The sequence below is a fragment of the Emys orbicularis genome, chromosome 1 (assembly GCF_028017835.1).
Source record: "Emys orbicularis isolate rEmyOrb1 chromosome 1, rEmyOrb1.hap1, whole genome shotgun sequence".
Classification (NCBI taxonomy): Eukaryota; Metazoa; Chordata; order Testudines; family Emydidae; genus Emys; species Emys orbicularis.
Window position 1 is genome coordinate 281,373,577 of NC_088683.1, and position 14,651 is coordinate 281,388,227.

Consider the following 14,651-nt stretch of genomic DNA (forward strand, 5'->3'; position numbering starts at 1 on the left):
ACAGTAAGCTGTCTCTTGTGTGTGGATGCATCAAAACCGTTCACTCAGAAATGACATAGCTGCATGGACTGTCTAAATAGCTACCAGGCCAAGAAAGGTGATCAACCACTTCAAACAATGATGTCCCTTTGTGATTTCTTTGCTTCATGTAAAGCATTCCATACATAATATGGCTTAGTATTTGGAATATGCATTTTACTTGTTTTTTCAGTATGTTATAGACAGTGGTTGTCCTTAAAACGTTTTTTCTTTTAAGCTGTTTAACCATTGTCTCTGTATGTCCTCATCCTAAGTAAAGAAAATACTTGCTCATACCTGTAATACAGTCCTAACAATAAAATAGAATGTAATTCAACAATGTAATTCAGTTTGTGCTGAATATGTAACTACCTACAAAGATTAGACTTATGTCCTCAACAATAGCCCCTTAGAGACCCATTGCTACCTAAATGGCATAAAATTAACTGACTTCCATCTTATTTACATATAGTGCTTTTTATTGTATGTGTTTGATTTTCATCAGTTAAAAACAGATTCTATGTTATAAGCAATTCCCCACACTTTAAACATTGCACTATATTGTATATCGACATGAGGTCCTTATATCTGGATATATGCTGTGAATAAAAACATAAGGGATTAATGCAAAATTTGCCTCTTATAATCACTACATTTTTTCTTGATTAGTTTCTATGAAGAAAGTCAATAGAAATATTCTTTAGAATCTGCGAGCAAATCCAGAGATGCTGAGCACGTGTAATTACCAATAGATGCGCAGAATCCCTCAGGAGCTTGCCCCTGCAGATTTTGTAGCTGAAAAGTAAACAGTCTCTGGCCACACAGTATATGCTTCTTGGACTTGATCCAGCAAAGTGCTGAGCGCTCCTAGGAGGTGCGGAGTGCACTCACTGAAGTACCTAGGAGTTGAGGGTGCTCAGCAGCTTGAAGGCTTCAAGCCCGTACTGACCATATTTCAGTGTGAACCATTCATCATCTATAATGTCCCATTGTGGGCAAATCTAGAGTTTATGTTTGAAACTTCAGCAAATATTTCCTAGAGGGGCGAGGGAGGGGAGTTATGCCAAGCTTAAAATGCTGAATCTGCAACATCTTCCATAATTCAGGCTTTATTACTCAATATGCCATAGAATCATTTCACTACATTATATTGTGTCATGTAGTTTAGATATGGGACTGGGAGGCAGCAGTTCTGACACACTGTGTGACCCTGGGGAAGTTGCTAAAGAATCTCATAAAAAATAGATGTGGAATTAGAGTGGGCATGTTTGTCAGGCCCTTTGTACTTAAAGTTCTCACACTATTTCCATCCTAGATGGCTTTTTTTTTTTTTTGGCATGTAATTTTATGTATTTTTTTTTTGCATGTAACATTCGATTCTTGTGTATATTGATATGCCTATCCTTGATTTTTATTGACACACGCGTGTCATATAAAAACCTGCTTATTATAATCATGCACAGCTCCCAGATCTAATTTGCCCACTGTGTAACACAGAATTTGTCTCTTTTCTATTATATTTTTGTTAGTGCAGTAACATTTGATAACATGCCCTGAAGATCAAATTGTATTAGCTGTGTACTCTGCCTGCTTATTTTGATACTCTAACTATAATACAGTATAGTAAATTATTATCAGTACAACAAAATGTCACATTGTTATTGGAATAAGGAATATACAGTACAATCCTTCTAGAATGAAACTATGTTTTGCATCTTTTATTAGCTTTTATCTCTTTAGAACATAATGCCAAAACCAAAATAAAGTGTTACATTTCTATGTAAATTGATTTACTTTTCCATTCACCTAGCAATAATAGCTGTAGATATGAAACCAGATGATACACTTTTATTTTAATATATTAGATGTCACAATATAAAAACAAATTTCCTTGTGATAGCTAATATAGCTCAGATACATATGTAATTTTGTCCATTGGTACTCAAAAAATGTAAAATACTAAAATCATATACAAAGTATCAAAGCACTATTGCCAAGGAACATATAACACGCTACCTTTTTCCAGGCATCTTATTTAATGTTTTCTAAAAGTTCGTTTTCTCTAAATGGTAACATATTCATAAAGCGGACCCAAGTGTCGTGCTGTTCTGACCAAACATTATCTCTCCAGGAAATTGAAAATTCTTTATTAAAAATGTTATGTTTATTTTCTCGAGAGTTCTTTCAAATTCTTTGTAACCTTGGTCAAGGATAAATTGTAGTCTGTTGTTAACCAAGATCCTGAATAAAAATTTAAAAAGCCAAGATAAGCTCTTTATAGGTCAAGTTGATTTTTTCAAATACCTATCCTAATTGAAATTTCACATTCAAAAAACCACAGAAAATGAAAATACTTAAACAAATCCCTGTTAAAACATAGCTTTAACCTAACAAAAGCGAAGGGTGGTATGCTGGCCTTTAAAATGTGTTAAAGGCTTATACAATGACCACAACACAAAGGAACAGAATAGAAAGATTGAGATAACAAAGGATTCATTTCCTTAATGTGAACACAGTTTGTTGAGCTTTATTTTCATTATTCAGCACTTCTTTTGTCGTAATCATAGAGAATCATAGAGTCATAGAATATCAGGGTTGGAAGGAACCTCAGGAGGTCATCTAGTCCAACCCCCTTCTCAAAGCAGGACCAACCCCCAACTAAATCATCCCAGCCAGGGCTTTGTCAAGCCTGACCTTAAAAACCTCTAAGAAAGGAGATTCCACCACCTCCCTAGGTAACCCATTCTAGTGCTCACCACCCTCCTAGTGAAAAAGTTTTTCCTAATACCCAACCTAAACCTCCCCCACTGCAACTTGAGACCATTGCTCCTTGTTCTGTCATTTGGTACTACTGAGAACAGTCTAGATCCATCCTCTTTGGAACCCCCTTTCAGGTAGTTGAAAGCAGCTATCAAATCCCCCCTCATTCTTCTCTTCTGCAGACTGAACAATCCGAGTTCCCTCAGCCTCTCCTCTTAAGTCATGTGTTCCAGCTCCCTAATAATTTTTGTTGCTCTCCGCTGGACTCTTTCCATTTTTTCCACATCCTTCTTGTAGTGTGGGGCCCAAAACTGGACACAGTACTCCAGATGAGGCCTCACCAATGCCGAATAGAGGGGAATGATCATTACCCTCGATCTGCTAGCAATGCTCCTACTTATACAGCCCAAAATGCCATTAGCCTTCTTGGCAACAAGGGCACACTGTCAACTCATATCCAGCTTCTCGTCCACTGTAACCCCTAGGTCCTTTTCTTCAGAACTACTGCCTAGCCATTCGGTCCCTAGTCTGTAGCAGTGCATGGGATTCTTCCGTCCTAAGTGCAGGACTCTGCATTTGTCCTTGTTGAACCTCATCAGGTTTCTTTTGGCCCAATCCTCTAATTTGTCTAGGTCCTTCTGAATGCTATCCCTACCCTTCAGCGTATCTACCACTCCTCCCAGTTTAATGTCATCTGCAAACTTGCTGAGAGTGCAGTCCACGCCATCCCCCAGATCATTAATGAAGATATTGAACAAAACCGGCCCCCGGACCGACCCTTGGGGCACTCCGCTTGATACCGGCTGCCAACTAGACATCAGCAGTCAGCAGTCTCCAATGTTTCCTTCCTAAACATCCTAGATGTGTGGTGAAATGAAGGAAAATGTAGGTCTGCAATCTAGTTACCTGGTAATTGTATATGATTCAGAAAAATGAAACTGTTTATTCTACAGTCTAAATAAGATATAAATCTCCATTCAGGCAATACATTAGTTTGCAGCATCCTTCATACAGAATATCACAAAATTATTTTAAAAATCTTACATAGTCAAAAGAAAAAAGGTAATTTTTAAAAAACAAAATGAAGTTTTGAGTTGGATGACTGCAAAAAGTCCACGGGGTTTATAAATTATTATATATAATATGTTGTAAGTGTATAGAAGGTGAGCTATGCTAAATACATACAAAATGCACCCCCCTGCGTGGTTTATATTCTTTAGGCTAACGATAGGACTGTATAATAGAAGGACATGGAAGTAGCCGGTCATTATTATTGGAACTGGAGGAGAGGAGTAAGAAGTAGGTGGCTATGAGTTCAGAGAGGTAAGGTGCAGGGAATCTGCTCTGGCTTTGATTGATTTGGAGGTGGACAAGAACAGACCTCTGGCTTCCTATACTCCAGCCCACTTCGCTTCTGACCTCTCTACCTCCTTTGTCTACTCCCAAACTTCTTGGGTTTTTGCTTTATACCACCCTATGTGCCAGGATGTGCCTATAACTATCATAGCATCCCAAACCCCTTCCTCTCCTCTCAGAAAGCTTCTTAAATTTCTCCTCCATGTCGCATATTGACTGTGGAATATACCATAGTACTGTTATTGTTCTGTTTGCATTGTCTCTGGCCAGTTTGTGGCCTTATTGGAAGCACACAAAATAGTTGTCATAGGCCTCTGTTTTCCTAGAAATCACATATATGTCAACATGGCACTGTCTGACTAGCACCAAAAGGCCATAACAAGGTGAGTTCCATATGTTTCTCTGCTGCTCTTTTCTTGGAAAATTGTCTTTAGACTCAATACACAGGCTTCCTGGCCCACATAATGGGGTACCAATGCCCACAGAGCTTCAGAAGCATATGTGTGGTAGAGGGAGGACACTGACCACAGTAGCCAGAAGCAGGAAAGAAGTGGTGGTGGCTGGTGGTGTCTAGATCTAGGTGAATAAGTAATCTTCTTTGGTTCATTAAAAGTTCTGAAAAATTGAAAAGGAATTCATTTTGACCTAAAATGAATACAAAAAAAATTTGTAAAATGAAAGAAGTGGATACATTTAGTTTTGGGGTCAAACAAAATGTTTTGTGCTGCCCAAAATGAACCATTTCATTTTGGTCCTGGGCACTTAATATAAAAGCAAAGGAAATGTAGGGCTGTATTCACAAAATGGAGGAGGAGGGATTGGTGCTGCTGCCTCCCCAACAACAACCTTTAACCAAGTGGCTAGGAAACTCACTTGCAATGTGGGAGACCCAGGCGGGGACATCTGCCTGAGGGGGAGAAGGGGTTTGAACCACCTCCTGAGGAGAATGTCCTAACCACTGGGCCATGGGATATTCTGGGGCAAACCTTTTTCAATCTCTCCTGTTGAAGCTGTTTCGCTGTGCATAAATAATTGGGTCTGGTCTCTTCCCTGGCAGGTGAGTTCCCTAACAATCTGGATTATAAAGTTATTCTCTCTCTCTCTGGCCCAATGACTATGTAGTGACCAATATCCAATGCTACTAAACTTTCCTACACCCAACCAACTCCCCACCCAAATCTCCGATCAGGGCCTATGTTCTATATTTCCTTATGTCCATCACATAGGATTTCAGGGTAGTAATTATGAGCACGATCCACTCCATCTGTCATTCTTGTTTTCTTCACCTTCCCAGGGCTATGGGCAGATTTGGTGATAGTAAGGGATCATCTGTACAAATAAACAGCTCTTTGTTTGGTAGGTGGCAGGATGAAACTAATTTGTTTACTTCCATTGTCCAATATAAATTTTTATATTCAACAAAAATCTAAGACGGGGTTGGCAACCTTTTAGAAGTGGTGTGCCAAGTCTTCATTTATTCACTCTAATGTAAGGTTTTGCGTGCCAGTAATACATTTTAACGTTTTTAGAAGGTCTCTTTCTATAAGTCTATAATATATAACTAAACTATTGTTGTATGTAAAGTAAATAAGGTTTTTAAAATGTTTAAGAAGCTTCATTTAAAATTAAATTAAAATGCAGAGCCCCCTGGACCGGTGGCCAGGACCCAGGCAGTGTGAGTGCCACTGAAAATCAGCTCGTGTGCCACCTTTGGCATGCGTGCCATAGGTTGCCTACCCCTGACTAAGATATGCACGCCTAAAGTAAAATAATGTTACCAGTTAGTAGTAATGGTTCAGCCTAATGTGGAGAACAATAATGTATCCGAAACCACTGTAATGATGCTGTGGTCAATGGGGCTTTGGGATGATTGGCTCTAGGATTTGCTGGTTTAAGCTGCCCTCTCAGAAATAGTCTAATTTACTACAGACATAGTTATATATTTTCCCTACATGCACTAGGCAAATTGCATGTTTAATTTGGCATGAACTATAACCAACATTCAAGGTGGATAGAAATGATATTTTACCCTGAAAATCAGGTTTCTTATTACTAGTAGTTCAAACCTGCTGATGGATATGACATTGTGTGCATTCTCTTTTGTTCTAAAAAAGCTGTGAAGTGCTGTGCTTGTTGTTTCTGCCCTATTACTGCTTCTCTCTCCCAAGACCCTTTTCTTAGTGATCTCCTGTTCTTTCATACTTTTCCAAGTGCCTCTTCCTTTTCACTGACAATTCACAGTTCCTCAGGAGCACAGCGGCAGTTAAATCATTTCAGTTCTAATTACATGGAAATAAGATGTTTAAAGAGGGTGTTGTAAAGGATGGAAAGCTTAAGTATACAAATCCTCAAAAAGTAAAATCCCTTTTAGGATACTACTTTGTCTCCTGGGCAATCTGGCTCTTCTTCACCTAAATCTGAAAAGGTGATTGATCAAAAATTCCAACTATAACATTAATGAAAATTGATTTTGGCAAATACTACAATTGAATCCTTGTAAGAGCTGTGACAGAAAAGTATCAACTAATGAGCATCCTGAGAGAGACTCTGTGCTGCAATATCTGGAATGGGTGGAGTATTGAGACCGAGTGTTAAAGCATGACAGACATAGAATTTGAAGCAAAGCGAATAGGGGTGTGTGAAGCTTCTCCTCCTCTTAAAAGCATTAGGTGAGCTCCACTCCTTTCCCTGACTTAAATGAGCCATCCTTTACTATAACTCCCCCTTTCCATTGGATGGTGTGGTATGTTTACCTTCCTGTTTCAATCTTCTTTAGTCACTGGATACACTGGAATGCTGGGAAGAGACTAATCTTTGTTTCCTAAATTCTGTCCTGTGATATGGATGAGGGTGAAAAAATAGTTTAACCCTGTTGTTGCCAGCACAGGGTGCCCAAGGCAAAGCAACAGCGGGGTTCGTGGCCCGGTGTGCTTCGCGCCAATAAACACACCAGGTGGAGAAGCAAACAAAGTTTATTTGAGATCTCAAAGCGGTGCAAGGAGACTGGCACGTCTCAAATCAAGCACACTAACAGAAACAATTTTTTTTCCTTTATACCTTTTGCAGTCAAGCCTCACCCCCCCTTCCCCCGCTACCCCTCCCTTCCTCCCCCTTTACCCCTCCCTTCCCTGGTAACAGTTACTAAGCAAATAGCAAGTACATTTAAGCAGTTAAGTCATTCTTGGCAGCTATAAGCCTAGCTTGTTAGTAACTTCTTTAAACCGTTATCTTGTCCTTTTTCCCTTCAGCCAGAAACATGCAGGCCTCATTATTACCGCTTGCTACCGGTAAGGGGGGTTACCACTGATAGCAGGCTGCCTACACATTCCACTTGCACCTGGCTTTTGAGGTTGATTAGAGTTTAAACATGGAAGGATAGAGTTTGGTTCACTTAGGCTTAGTGCAGGAAGGCTTCACTGACAGTGGCCTTCCACCCTCCCAAGTTACCTAGGGTGATGCCTAGTGACGTCAACACTGTCACATGGCACAGGTAACTATCTGCTGATCCCAAGGGCTACTGGTAAACAGAATTGCCAATCCCAGGCATGTGTGGGCCTCTCAAAATGAGACATTTAAAAAAAACCCAAATATATCTCTTTACTTGCCTCCTGGATTTGGAGTCTTTTCTGGATTTCTGAAAGTTCAATTCTCAAATGTTTCTCTGCAACCAAAAGGGCTAGAATCCTTTGTATAAACAAATAAATAAATACATTTTAAAAGCTGAGAGTACCATGTGATCATGAGTCCGAAACCTGGGACTTTAAAGGTAAAAACCCCACCCCAAATAAATTAACATTGTGAGGGTTGGCACCACTGGCTAACTTTCCTTCCCCATTCTCCCCCCAAACCCCCAAAAATAATTGAAATCAGATTTAAACCCTTGTAAATATTGCTTACATATAGAATAAGAAAATACTTGCATATTCTTTCAAAGCCATTTTGAATTCTTCTTTAGAGTCTGATCTAAAGTCCACTGAAGTCAGTGGGAGTCTTAGCATAAACTCTAATGAGCTTTGGCTCAGGTCTCTAATATGCTTGTGTGTATGTGGGCGTGTGTATATACACAAGGGGTGAACCTTTTTGAAACATAGTAGCTTACATAAACATACAGCACCAAGCATACTGCTGGCTCTCAATAAATAATCACAATAAAAGGGATTTTCTCTTTATAAAATGAGTAATACTCACTATTGGTGCTCCTATGCTTTTAATTATTCAGGGCTACAGCATAAGTTGTAATACATAAGATTCTTGAAGTAATTTGGAAGAATAATTTGCTGACACTGATATAATAGAACACCATCAATATTTTACTTTTTAAATAGCTTTGTGCTTCAAATGGCATTCATCATCTTGAAACAAACCAGCGTAATTTTGAAACTGGCTTAAATAGAAGTAGTTCAGGGTACTTTTCATGTGTAAGGGACATTTCCTGACATCTAAAGCCAGAGTCTCTACAGCATTGCAGCCTCTGCACTACTCATCTAGATCTGGCCAGCTGAGAATGCCCGAGTGTGAGAGCTCTCAGCCTGTATAAAGCTGGTATATCTGGTTCTTGAAACCAATCTCACACTCACATACCTGTCTCTCCCCCAGCATCAGAGACAGAGCCCTGCTGCACTTTGGCAAATCTCAGCTGCTGCACTGGCCCTTGGGAGCTTGGCTACTTTAACCTATGGTGTCAGCACTTGCTCCACATAAGCTATCAGGGTGCTATAACTGGCTCCCTGGCAGATTCCTTCCTCCAACTATTATTTCCTTTGTTGTCCTAACTCAGCAGCAATCCAACTATGTGTCTTCTTTTACTCAGGGCAAAACTTGCAATCTCATCCTCCCTTTTATGACTATAAATCTGTCTACACTTTCCAAGCAGCGTCCAGCTACAGGTTACAGTGATATTCCTCCCCTAGGCAGTACTGTGGTGTCTGAATATAGGTATTTGTGTTCATAATATGGAAAAAAAAAAGTGTGTGAATCTTGTGAACATGCTGGTTTCTTGCTCAACCTCTTCACTCACTGAAACATCTCAGGATATAGGGAGGACACTGATGTCCTTCTGAAGGCATACTGTCTTTTGGTGACCAATAGGACACTGTTTACTTATAAAGGGGTATTGCTGGACAGCTTGTATTGACTTGAGGATGGTCTTCAGCATCTTTCTAAGGAGACTACTTTGTCTCTAAAACCAAATTAAATTTACCTTCCTCTGATAGCCAGGAAACAAAGAAAAAAGCTAACTCATTCAAGACCCAGGAGAAGCTTATAGACTTCCTCCAGTGAATCTTGTAAAGGAAAAGTGAAATTATCTAAAATCATCTTGTATAAGTGTACAATAGGAAAGAAGTACAACATTGTCTCTCTAGCAGTTCTATAAATTTGTCTAGTTGTACCATTTTTTCCCCTGCATCTTTACTTACTTCCAGATTTCTGTCCTGCTTGGTGGGATCCTCTTCACAGTATGAAATCGATATCTATTTGTGTCAGGTGTGAATGAAGCTCAGTTCTTAACTACAAATGAAAACAAAAAACACAGATTATTCTAATATCTGCAAAGCTAACACAGTGATAATTAAGTGGATATGATATTTCTGTAAATGATTTTAAAATGTCAACAGCCTTTTGCTGTTTATTTCTTAAGAATAAGCCTGGTATAGCTAGAGGGGCACTATCATTTGCTCCTAAATCCATCGTAGTCTAATGCCAACAACACCAGGCTAAGTGAACCAAATATTGACTAACAGAAATGTTAGGTAAGGGAGGTTAAACATAATTGATATTCATGCTTCATAAGTTGGACAAACGTTTTGTTTTCCCATCTCTACAGCCTATTATTAAATTATTACATTTTTTACCTCCCTCTCTCCCTCCCAGATCCACCAGTCTGGTCCCCTTCTTCCTCCCTCACCACAATGGTCTTGACTTTATCAAAAAGAAATGCATTGCATTTGAACACAACCTTGAAAATCATGTTAACTAACATGCTGTTGACTATGATTTTGCAGTCAGTGTGGACAGGGACAATCTGTGCTCAGCATTTGGTCTGTTAGATCTGTGTGAATCCTAATTAGGACAGGATTTATCCATGAACCACAGACAAAATATAGACTAGGACTCATCTCTGTCCACACAGACTAAAAAGTCAGGGTCAACAATGATTGTGAGGTGTTGTGCTCTAGCTCAATGGAAGTTTCTGGTGAAGACAATCCATGAATAAGATTAGCTAGATACTTATATAGTTGAAAATTTAGGCTAAATATTTCAAATACATACTTTCTCACAAGATTTCAAGCCAGTACTGATTCCTGGCAGATTGCAAATAGCATGAGAACAATATGTTTACACTCTATTGTGGATGCTTCTACCCAGATCCTGGTGTGGTTTTGCAGAGACTGTAACTTGCAATTTCCACTTACTGATATCCAGGCTGGGGGGACCATCCAATGTGAAAGGTGCCTGCTGGTGGAATCTCTCAGGCAGCAGGTGGGAGAGCTACAGGAGGAGGTGGCTAGGTTGAGGAGCATCCGAATCCACGAGCAATTCCTGGACAGTGTCCATGTGGAGACAGCTGAGGTAGCTGTCCCAGTACACAGGACTGCTGATACACCACTGGTGGAGGAGGAGATGGCTCAGGGTGGACACTGGCAGCTGGTTACTTCTGGCAGCAGGCAGTGCTCCACCCTTGCTCCGAACCCTCCTGCCGTGGTAATAGGTAACCGTTATGCTCTTCTTGATACAGGAGAGAAGGAATCACCCCCTACAGTAAAGGAGGAGAAGCCTCGTACCCCTAAGGCTGGGAGGTCTGCTGCCACTACTGCGAATAGGAAACGTAGGGTAGTGGTGGTCGGAGACTCTCTGCTGAGGGGGACAGAGGTGCCCATCTGTCGCCCTGACATTTCATCTCGGGAGGTATGCTGCCTGCCGGGGGCCCGTATCCGAAATTTTACGGAGGCATTGTCGAGGATTATCCATCCCTCTGACTAGTACCCCATGCTACTCATCCACGTGGGCACAAATGATACTGCGAGGTGTGACACTGAGTGGATCAAGAGTGACTACAGGGCTCTGGGAGTACGGGTGAAGGAGTTTGGAGCGCAGGTGGTATTCTCTTCGATTCTTCCGGTCAAAGGTAGGGGCCCGGGCAGAGACAGATGCATCATGGAGGTGAATGACTGGCTGCGAAGATGGTGTCGCCAGGAGGGCTTTGGCTTCCTTGACCACGGGATGCTATTCGAGGAAGGACTGCTAGGCAGAGATGGCGTTCACCTTTCGAGGAGGGGAAAGACCCTATTTGGACCAGACTGGCTAACCTAGTGAGGAGGGCTTTAAACTAGGTTCAACGGGGACAGGTGAGCAAAGCCCACAGGTAAGTGGGGAATATGGAGACCTGGGAGATGGGTCGGAAACAAGAGGGAGTGTGGGCTATAATGGCAGAGAGAAAGGAGGGTCAGGGCAAAACTGGGAGGCAAGATCAAACCAGTATCTTAGATGCCTATATACAAATGCGAGAAGTATGGGTAATAAGCAGGAAGAACTGGAAGTGCTAATAAATAAATACAACTATGACATTGTTGGCATCACTGAAACTTGGTGGGATAATACACATGATTGGAATGTTGGTGTGGATGGGTCCAGCTTGCTCAGGAAGGATAGACAGGGGGAAAAGGGAGGAGGTGTTGCCTTATATATTAAAAATGTACACACTTGGACTGAGGTGGAGATGGACATAGGAGACAGAGGTGTTGAGAGTCTCTGGGTTAGGCTAAAAGGGGTAAAAAACAAGGGTGGTGTCATGCTAGGAGTCTACTACACACCATCTAACCAGGTGAAAGAGGTGGATGAGGCTTTTTTTAAACAACTAACAAAATCATCCAAAGCCCAAGATTTGGTAGTGATGGGGGACTTCAACTATCCAAATATATGTTGGGAAAATAACACAGCAGGGCACAGACTATCCAACAAATTCTTGGACTGCATTGCAGACAACTTTTTATTTCAGAAGATTGAAAAAGCTACTGGGGGGAAGCTGTTCTAGATTTTATTTTAACAAATAGGGAGGAACTCATTGAGAATTTGAAAGTAGAAGGCAGATTCGGTGAAAGTGATCATGAAATTGTAGAGTTTGAAATTCTAAGGAAGGGTAGAAGGGAGTACAGCAAAATAGAGACAATGGATTTCAGGAAGGCAGATTTTGGTAAGCTCAGAGAGCTGATAGGTAAGGTCCCATGGGAATCAAGACTGAGGGGAAAAACAACTGAGGAGAGTTGGCAGTTTTTCAAAGGGACACTATTAAGGGCCCAAAAGCAAGCTATTCCGCTGGTTAGGAAAGATAGAAAATGTGGCAAAAGACCACCTTGGCTTAACCACCAGATCTTGCATGATCTAAAAAATAAAAAAGGAGTCATATAAAAAATGGAAACTAGGACAGATTACGAAGGATGAATATACGCAAAGAACACAGGAATGCAGGGGCAAGATTAGAAAGGCAAAGGCACAAAATGAGCTCAAACTAGCTCCGGGAATAAAGGGAAACAAGAAGACTTTTTATCAATACATTAGAAGCAAGAGGAAGACCAAAGACAGGGTAAGCCCATTGCTCAGTGAAGAGGGAGAAACAGTAACAGGAAACTTGGAAATGGCAGAGATGCTTAATGACTTCTTTGTTTCGGTCTTCACCGAGAAATCTGAAGGAATGCCTAACCTAGTGAATGCTAATGGGAAGGGGGTAGGTTTAGCAGATAAAATAAAAAAAGAACAAGTTAAAAATCACTTAGAAAAGTTAGATGCCTGCAAGTCACCAGGGCCTGATGAAATGCATCCTAGAATACTCAAGGGGCTAATAGAGGAGGTATCTGAGCCTCTAGCTATTATCTTTGGAAAATCATGGGAGACGGGAGAGATTCCAGAAGACTGGAAAAGGGCAAATATAGTGCCCATCTATAAAAAGGGAAATAAAAACAACCCAGGAAACTACAGACCAGTTAGTTTAACTTCTGTGCCAGGGAAGATAATGGAGCAAGTAATTAAGGAAATCATCTGCAAACACTTGGAAGGTGGTAAGGTGATAGGGAATAGCCTGCATGGATTTGTAAAGAACAAATCGTGTCAAACCAATCTGATAGCTTTCTTTGATCGGATAACGAGCCTTGTGGATAAGGGAGAAGCTGTGGATGTGGTATACCTAGACTTTAGTAAGGCATTTGATACAGTCTCGCATGATATTCTTATCGATAAACTAGGCAAATACAATTTAGATGGGGCTACTATAAGGTGGGTGCATAACTGGCTGGATAACCGTACTCAGAGAGTTGTTATTAATGGTTCCCAATCCTGCTGGAAAGGCATAACAAGTGGGGTTCCGCAGGGGTCTGTTTTGGGACCGGCTCTGTTCAATATCTTCATTAACGACTTAGATATTGGCATAGAAAGTACGCTTATTAAGTTTGCAGATGATACCAAACTGGGAGGGATTGCAACTGCTTTGGAGGACAGGGTCATAATTCAAAATGATCTGGACAAATTGGAGAAATGGTCTGAGGTAAACAGGATGAAGTTTAACAAAGACAAATGCAAAGTGCTCCACTTAGGAAGGAACAATCAATTTCACACATACAGAATGGGAAGAGACTGTCTAGGAAGGAGTACGGCAGAAAGGGATCTATGGGTTATAGTGGACCACAAGCTAAATATGAGTCAACAGTGTGATGCTGTTGCAAAAAAAGCAAACATGATTCTGGGATGTATTAACAGGTGTGTTGTGAGCAAGACACGAGAAGTCATTCTTCCACTCTACTCCGCGCTGGTTAGGCCTCAACTGGAGTATTGTGTCCAGTTCTGGGCACCGCATTTCAAGAAAGATGTGGAGAAATTGGAGAGGGTCCAGAGAAGAGCAACAAGAATGATTAAAGGTCTTGAGAACATGACCTATGAAGGAAGGCTGAAAGAATTGGGTTTGTTTAGTTTGGAAAAAAGAAGACTGAGAGGGAACATGATAGCAGTTTTCAGGTATCTAAAAGGGTGTCATAAGGAGGAGGGAGAAAACTTGTTCACCTTAGCCTCTAAAGATAGAACAAGAAGCAATGGGCTTAAACTGCAGCAAGGGAGGTTTAGGTTGGACATTAGGAAAAAGTTCCTAACTGTCAGGGTGGTTAAACACTGGAATAAACTGCCTAGGGAGGTTGTAGAATCTCCATCTCTGGAGATATTTAAGAGTAGGTTAGATAAATGTCTATCCGGGATGGTCTAGACAGTATTTGGTCCTGCCATGAGGGCAGGGGACTGGACTCGATGACCTCTCGAGGTCCCTTCCAGTCCTAGAATCTATTAATCTATGAATCTATGAAAAACAGAGTGCATGGGCAGCAGAAAACCAGTTTAAAGATGGGTTTAATGCTTCAGAATATCAAAATGGGGTGATTCAGATTCATTTCTGAGGTTGAGTAAAGGATCCCCAGGGTTCTAATTTATTATAACTATTCTGTACATCCCTAAAATAGACTCTAAAACCACACAAATATTAA